At 34.6% G+C, this 8488-nt stretch overlaps 1 long non-coding RNA gene across 7 annotated transcripts; it reads left to right on the top strand.

Annotated features, from left to right (window-relative positions):
* Positions 1 to 2123: 2123 nt before the first annotated feature.
* On the top strand, positions 2124 to 7964 carry LOC120279074. Of its 7 annotated transcripts, none has more exons than XR_005541831.1 (6): positions 2124 to 2286; positions 3672 to 3732; positions 4798 to 4894; positions 4978 to 5098; positions 5169 to 5213; positions 7773 to 7964. It is a non-coding gene; the product is annotated as an uncharacterized LOC120279074 (long non-coding RNA). The 7 variants fall into 7 exon arrangements; XR_005541828.1 differs by having other exon boundaries at positions 7764 to 7964; XR_005541829.1 differs by having other exon boundaries at positions 7750 to 7964.
* Positions 7965 to 8488: the final 524 nt, after the last annotated feature.

Raw genomic sequence — 8488 nt, 5'->3', positions numbered from 1 at the left:
GGCATGATTTATACAAAGGAACTTAGAGGGAATCAAGTGATGTTTTATTTATATTTTTGGTTTTTTGTCCTGGAATGGAAGGAAACATCTCAACCGCCAAACAATCTTATTCTGAGGGGCCAGATGCAAATCATGAGATTTCTATGGACTTTTCTGAAAAGAAAAGGGGGGAAATAAATTAGTTTTATATTATTCTTTACGTAAATCCGCTGGGTTTTTTTTTTTTTAATATTTTTAACATGGATTTTTATTTTTTGATACAGTTTCTCGGAAAAGATTTTCTGATAGCCCAATGGTATTTATCATTGTGAAAAATGAGTGTGAGACATTTAAAAATTCTTGAGTTTAAGTTTTCATTGGACACAATGATAGTAACCATGAGTGGTGGATGAGTAGTGTAAAGTCGAATCTCTTGTGCCGCAGTACTATATAATATTGTGCAAACATATTATAGAGATATCATAAAAATAATATAGAAATACCGTATATGTATTATTCACCAATTGTTCACATGATCCTCTGTGTGAGGAGTTGTATTCTCCACCTCTCCATTATTGAAAGACAGGGGATGTACCATACATCGTGGGGTTGCAGTCATTGATATATCATTTTTGGGCGCACGTGACATGCCTTAATTGTCTTGCATGTTAGCTCGGTCCACATAGTAAATCTCTAGGAGATGGTTGCGGTACCATAACTGGTGCACCACCATATTGTCCATCCTTTTAATATCCCTTGTGAAGCTGCGCTTGTTGCCACTTTGTCAAAAAACCACCAAGGCTTGCAGATTGTAAATGGTGAGAGTGAAGGTTTGCAGATTGGATGATCAATTTCTAGTATGTGGATACGCCTCCAATGTATATCACATCTAAATTTTTAAAGATGAAAATTAAAAAAAAATAATAAATGTAAGAGATTCTTGAATGAATCTCAATCTGACCTGCTTGAAAAAGATTATAATATACATGACCACCGAAGGTGTTTCAAGTAAAAAAGAAAAAAGTTTTTTTACTTACATATCCCAGTAAAATTGATATTAGGGAAGAACCAGGCATAACCTAATGATTTTTTACTTTGCTTGTGTTTGAGAGGTCTTGAGTTCAAAACCTCTCAAGTAAAATACAAAAATAAAAAAAAATGATTGCCGAAAAATTTATAAAAAAAATTAATATTAGAGTATATACCCTCAGACTAAAAGTTAACTAAAAAATCTATAAAGAGTTTATACTATCATTTGCTTCCTACTAGTTACATGTCTTTGGATACCTCCCATTCATTTACTTGGAAAAATAACAATATGATTATATAGATACGCAAACAATTTTCAACTAAAAAAACATATCAGCAAACATGCGGTTTTTTTATAAGCATATATTAGCAATTATCCACTTTTTATATAGATACGCAAACAATTTTCAATTAAAAATTTTAAAAAACAAATTATATATTGACTATATACCAAACACATTCAAAATCTTCAACTATGTTTTAAAAAGACTTTTGACTTTTTACATGATAGTTAATCATATTATCACTTGTTTTTAACTTTTAAAAAGACTTTTGACTTTTTACATGTGTTAATTTGTTTTTACATGTGTTAATGAAAGGATATATATACACACACTTTCAATCTTTTTAGATTTTTATGAAATGAATAAAATCATTTGTATCTATTTATTTTAGTTGTCTTTTGTAATAATTACTATTAATTAATTAATAAATACTTCAATATAGTTCTGTAAACATTTTACATCAATTCTCATTATTATGGTTTTAAATTCTCTATACTCAACCCATAAATATACAAACTTCTTCAAAGTCTCAAAGTTTATTCTTTTATTATTTTTTTTAAAAAAATATTATTCTTTTATAATTGTTACATTGACTTCTTCAAAATAATCTAAATATAATTCCTTTTTTTTTTTTTTAAAAAAATTTCATTAATTTTTTTTTATAACTTTTCACGCATCTAATTGCCCACGTGGTCATATTGATATATATATATATATATATACATACACACATGACTTACATTTGTTTTTAAAAGTAAATTTAATTTTCACAAGGGTTAATACGTAAAAATCCCTCTCTATAAATTAAATTAGGGTTTCCATTTTTCATTCCCCCCGTTCTTGTGCTTTTTGAATGTGAGAGAGAGAGAGAGAGAGACGATGGGATGATCGAGGGTTTTGCTCCGGCGAGTCGGCAAACGGGAGGTGATGTTTGGAGCTCTTCCAATGGATCTGCGGGTCGTCTCGTTGTCATGGTCTTTGGGATTCTTGGAAGGTCTTATACTCTCCGCTTTTTTTGATTTTTGGGGGTAAAATTCGTGCTCTCGTTGTGGATTTGATTGTTTGATTTGATGATTGTCTTGATTTTCGATGTTTTGGGATGGTTATTGTGCGTGTAGAGGTTCTTGTTGTGGGGTTTGTGTTGGGTTTAACTGTTTGCGATCTGATTCTCTTTTGATTGTTGGTTGTGTATGGATTTTTAAGGTTAATTTGATTTGACATTGTCTTTGATTTAGGGTTTTGATAGGCTCTTAATGCTAGGGTTCGTGTTGTTGTTAGTGTTTGCAATTTTATTCTTTCTTGATGGTGGTTTAGTTGATGTAACATTGTTTTGGTTTTAAGGTTTTGATAATTTGTTGATGTTAGGGTTTGTGTTGTAGTTACTGTTCACAATTTGGTTCTTTCTTGATGCAAAATTTAATGTTTTAGTTGATTTAAGATAAGTCTCTGTTTTAGGGTTTTGATAGTTTCTTAGTTAGGGTTTGGGTTTTTGTTTTTGTTACTCTTTGAAATTTGATTCTTTCTGGATGGTGGTTTAAATGATGTGAAATTTAAGGTTTATTTTGATTAAACATTGTGTTGGTCTTAGGGTTTTGATATGTTCCGAACGCTATGGTTTGTGTTGTCCTTACTGTTTGCTAATGTGAAATTTAAGATATAGTTAATTTAACATTGTCTTGGTTTTAGTGTTTTGATATGTTGTTGATGTTAGGGTTTGCGTTGTAGTTACTTTTTGCAATTTGATTTTTTCTTGATGGTAGTTTGATGATGCGAAATTTAAGGTTTAGTTGATTTAAAATTGTCTATGTTTCAAGGTTTTGATAGTTTCTTAATGTGAGGGTTTTTGTTATTACAACTTGTTGCAATTTGATTCTTTGATCTCTTGTTCTTTATGGTAATTTGATTGAAAGAAGCATGGCCTTATGTGATTGAGGCTGTGGATTTAGGTCTTGTCATAGCAAGAATGGAGGATGCTATTGTTTTCTTCAGTTTGGAATTTCCATAGATGTCATCTGGTTTGCAAGGGTGGTCCAAAGAGATTGATTAATAGGAATTTCTTGGGATTGGGAGAGGGTACCATTGAATAAAAGGAGATTATGTTTCTTTTAAGATGTCATTCTGATAGTGTTTAAGATGATCTTAGATTGTTGTTGATTTGATAAGGTGGGTGTTTCTGTAAGAGTAACCATTAAGACTGAAACTAATTGTGATTGATTTTTATTTTGCTTAAATATCCCTTAAACATTGTGTTCTTGCTGCATTTTACTATGTCAAATGTCATGCCATGGATTTCATTTTGCATGTGGAGCCTTGCTGATATTGTTTTTATTCTTGTTCATGATTGCTCTGATGTTCAAATTTGGAGTTATTATTTGGCAGTCCGGCTGACTGGAAATTTGGGGCCTAATCAATTTGTTACAGAGCTTCCTGAGAGTACACTGTGAGTTTATTTATGTGAATAGTTTATTGATTTTTATAATTTTGAATTGTCTCATGGGATTTTCCTTCATACGTCCATATTGGGCAGGTGACTAGGTAGTAATGTTAAGGCAGCTGACATAGTTCTTTACTTATGTATTTGTTATTCAATGTTGAATGTGAAAAGTTAAAACATTAAAACTCAAAACTATATGGCATTGTAAGTAGTTTAGACTCTAGAGTGGGCGTCGCGGAGCCCATATTTTTCATGAAATTTTTAGTTAAGAAATATAAGAAGCTATGATTAATATGTAACCATCGACTAATCGTACAAAATGTCTGGCCTTCCTAATTATTTATTGGCCTTATATTGTTTTATGAAAGTGCATGGAGGTCATGTTGTTCGTTTCTCTTATACCTAAGAAGACCCATATGAAAACTGCATTAAAAAACCTCTTCTTAGTTGTTGCAGGAGTTTACTTTTGGCCCACTTAATGTTTGATGAATGAAATTTGGTACGTCTGCATGATATTAATTGTTAGTAAGTGCCCCTAAGGTTTGCTTCCTGCTTCCCTCCCACACACTTATGGAGCCCCGATGATCGGTTTTCAATAGTTTGAGAACCTTGTTGAGGAAATAATTTTATGCAGTCCTTCTAGTGAGGACCTAAACAATTAAATATGTTGTTTAAAACTCTTGTTTTAAGCTATAATAGCCCCTCTCCTTTTATTTTTAATTTTTTTGCTTGCAGCTTCCTTTCCATCCTCAAGCTTTGATTGCATATGGTATCTTTTCTCTTTGGTTTCCAATGTATATCATTATATAGTCTCTGTTTGTTGAAATATATGCTTTTATCGTCATTGGTGGAACCAAATCTGTCTATAAAATTCATAGAAAAATCCTATTTAAAGTTGTTAATTATTCACCTCTCTGCCTCACTTAATGCATTTAGAATGAAGTGGTTGCCTTTTTATTACTCTGCTGCTAATTCTCTTTACCATCATCTATGATTTGAACTGATGGAAACATTGAAACACAGACTCCATTTATTTCTGGTGTCACTTAAGTTGGAAAAATTGCTTCACAGGTTATTCACTGGGCACTTCCTTACTGACAACAATGAAGGGCAACCTCCATTATTATGCCTGTGCATAGTTTAACAATTGTGGTGATCTTTATTTTATGTATGTTTGTTATCATAATTCATTCATTGTTTGTCATTTCCACCATGCAAATTATACATACATTGAAGTAATGCGTTTTTTAGGTTTGCATTGTGAACTTTCCAAGGATGGGTAGCATATACAAATGTTGGCTATGATGGTAGGCAATAGATCCAGAGCCCATCTGTTTGCCGAAGTTTGATAACTGCAACGGTCTAGTGGAAGGTGAGTTCCCAACCCATGGTATTAACATTGACATTAAATGTGAGTGATCTTGTTGGGTTTTTGTTTGCAGAATGTTCCATGAGAAAGGGTGGTATTTGCTTTGCTGCTTATTCAGGTCTCTCTCTCTCTCTCTCTACATATATATATATATATATATATATATATATATATATATATATATAATTTTTATTTATATATCTCCAAGATCATTCACATTTGCAGAATGTGAATTATCTTGTTGGGTATTTGTTTTTTTGTTTTTGTTTTTATTCTCAACTGTTCAAATACTGTTTTACAAACATCACAGTATCTCAATGCCATGGGCTCGCTATGGCTCACCAGGCACACAAGGCCCTATATCACCTCCGGAAATAAAACCTAATGCCACGCCGCAGATTCATGATCCAATGATGTACTTCATTAATTTTTGTTTTTATTATTTATTTTTATTTTTATTTTTAAAACCATCCAAGATAAAGAAAGCCCTCCGAGAGGAAAAACAAAGCCTAATCACGGCCTGCACGGTGACGCAACCTGGCTAATAGATGATCAATTACAACCCAGTATGTATATTTACGTAAAGACCCGTAAGACAATCAAAAGGAATGACCCGAAAAGCCTACTGTCCGCTTCCCATTCACAGCCCGTTGAAAAGGTCAGATAGCCGGCTATGGGCCAGCACTAAGGGCCCAACAAAAACCCACTGGAATCCCAACTGAAATCCCCATTAACCACCAGCCACAGTTCCTAGTACAGGCCAACAATATCCCATGTATAAGCACAGAACAGCCTGTCGTGGTTTAATTGAAAGCCCGATAGCGGCCTTACGACCAAACCCAGTAAGAGCCCATATGCAACCCAACAAAACCCAGTCAGGCAAATGATGGCCATTGCATGTCAAGAAGGTCCAACAGCTCATGTATAATCTCAGAGCAGGCTGTGGCGGTCCGATTGAAAGCCCAATAGCAGTCCAATAAAAGGCCTTTCGCACCAACAAGAGCCCATGAACGGCCCAACAAAATTTACGGCCGGCAAGGAACATGCTTGGCCCATCCGAAAGGGCAATTACGGCCACCTGGAGCCCATTAACAGCTCATCTGTAAGCCCAATAACAGCCAATGAACGGCCCATCGGCGAGCCCATTAACGGCCCACTAAGAGCCCAAATAACAGCCCATGAAAAGCACAATACCGACCCAATAACAGCCCACTAAGAGCCCCCATAACGGCCCACTAAGATCCCATTAACGGCTGTGAGTCCAATAACGGCCTACTAACGGCTCGAATGCAGGCCCATTAATGTCCCGAATGCGGGTCCACTACCGGCCCAACAGAGCTCATAGAGCTCAAGAAAGCCCAGCAAGAGCCCATATACAGTGCAACAAAACTCGGCCATGGCCCAACAATGGCCATTGCAGCTAACGAAACCCAGAGCGGCCCAACTTTAGTATGGCAAAAAAAAAGGCAAAATGACCCAATTACAAAGTCGGCAAATGGCCCAGCAAGAGCCAATTGCCGCCTAAACAAATTGTCACGATTAATTCATGATGACAATTGTGGTAGTAGCATATATGAGTGTTAATAATAAATTACATTATTTTTACTGGTTGCCTGAAATTACAAGGGTGCACATGTATACATGCATAACCATGATGACAATCAGTTACTACAACTGTAGTGCGCCAGGCTGACAATAACCAATAATCACAAACATAACTGAGAGAGGTTGCCCTTGGCTGTCATTGTCTGCATGAACTGAGTAGGTTTAGGATGTCAAGTTACACCAGCAGATTTTTAAGAAAAATGCTTATTAATTTTCAAACAATTAAGATGTATTGGATTTGTAAGTTCTTTCAATAAGTTTAAGATAAAGCGAAAGATTAGTTGTTTTTCAAAAACAAAGCGGTTTAAGAAACAAAGTTGAAGTTAGTTATGATTGTCAAGTAGTTAATGGCAAGAGTATGTTGTTAACGATTTGTGGGTTCAGGTTTTTGTATAGTCTCAATAGTCTCAACAGAAATAACTTGATTTTGTATGTTGACATATGGCAGTTGGTGATCATTTTAAAAGATAATTGATAGAATTTATTGGAGATTGTGTATATTTGTGGATTCAGGTTTTTTTTTTTTTTTAAAGTTCTTGAAGAAAATTGGATAATTTTACATAAGCAGTAGCCGATGGTATGGGCATTTAAGTAAGCGGTTGATCTTATGCCTCAATTGTTGTGATAGGGAGATACATCGCCCAACCAAACAGGTTTTAATTGCTTTCAGTCAAACTTAAGGCCTAGTTTTTTAAGATGAGCAACTAGGCCGTTAAAAAAGGCATGGACGTGTACAAGCCTTGACGGAACAAATGGGAGAGGGATACACATATAGATGTTGGAACCACCCGCATACAACCATTATTCACACTCTCAGAAATGTGTCCTCACCATGTGTCCTCACCATGATTCAAAATTTCATCTGAAGAGTTCTAATGGGGACCTAGCTACCAATATACCATTTGGTCATTGATAACTAAAGCTTATTTGGCTGTGTGTATGAATGGAAATTTGGAACTCTTAGTGTAATTCACTCTGATCGTATTAAGTTAACTAAAGCTTATATTAAGTTAACGTATGTCTCTTGTGTTGTGTATATGTATAATTAGTTAAACTATCGCAGTTAAAACAGGGAGGAGATGGAATACCTGCTGGGGAAGCAAAACTGAACTGAAAGCATCATCTGGATAATATTGAAACCATGATGTGAATGGCCTCAGCAGCATGACAAGGAAAATTATGTCAGTCAGTATTAAGGTTAAATATTCTTATAACAGACCATGATAAGAAACATTGTCAAGAAGCTACTAAACCTTTTTTTTTTTCCTTTGTATGTTGAATTTCTCTACATTGTCCAAAAAGGTGACATGTCCTGCAGTGAAAGAAAAAATGAATATATGAAATTTGGCACACCCTCATATAAGAACAAAGAACCGCATAAAGTGAACAATGGTTTCAGAGGGGAATGGAGTTCAAAAGAGAAGGTTTTGATCACAAAAAGGTAGCAAGACTAGTTTCATAATGCCATAATATTCACACATCTTACAACTCCAAAGATATGAGAGGAATGAAGCAATTCACACTGATCAACATTAATGAAACGAAATGCAGGACACTAGCAAGATTATATTCCATTATAACATTAAAACACTAGTCTACGTGAATGGCAAAAAGATTTTACAATTTTCTTCTTTTACATTAGGCAAGTTTTGGACAAAAACAAATGTTAACCTTTTCTACTGCATGTGTTCTTAACTAATAAAAATCATAAAAATGGCAATTGGAGCACAAATGGTACATGGTATAGCAAAAAAGATAGTGGTCAACTTACCCCACAAAATGGCACCG

This window comes from Dioscorea cayenensis, chromosome 16, assembly GCF_009730915.1.
Source record: "Dioscorea cayenensis subsp. rotundata cultivar TDr96_F1 chromosome 16, TDr96_F1_v2_PseudoChromosome.rev07_lg8_w22 25.fasta, whole genome shotgun sequence".
NCBI classification, from domain to species: Eukaryota; Viridiplantae; Streptophyta; class Magnoliopsida; order Dioscoreales; family Dioscoreaceae; genus Dioscorea; species Dioscorea cayenensis.
The sequence above is the reverse complement of the archived record's forward strand: the minus strand, read 5'-3'. Positions and strand labels throughout refer to the sequence as shown.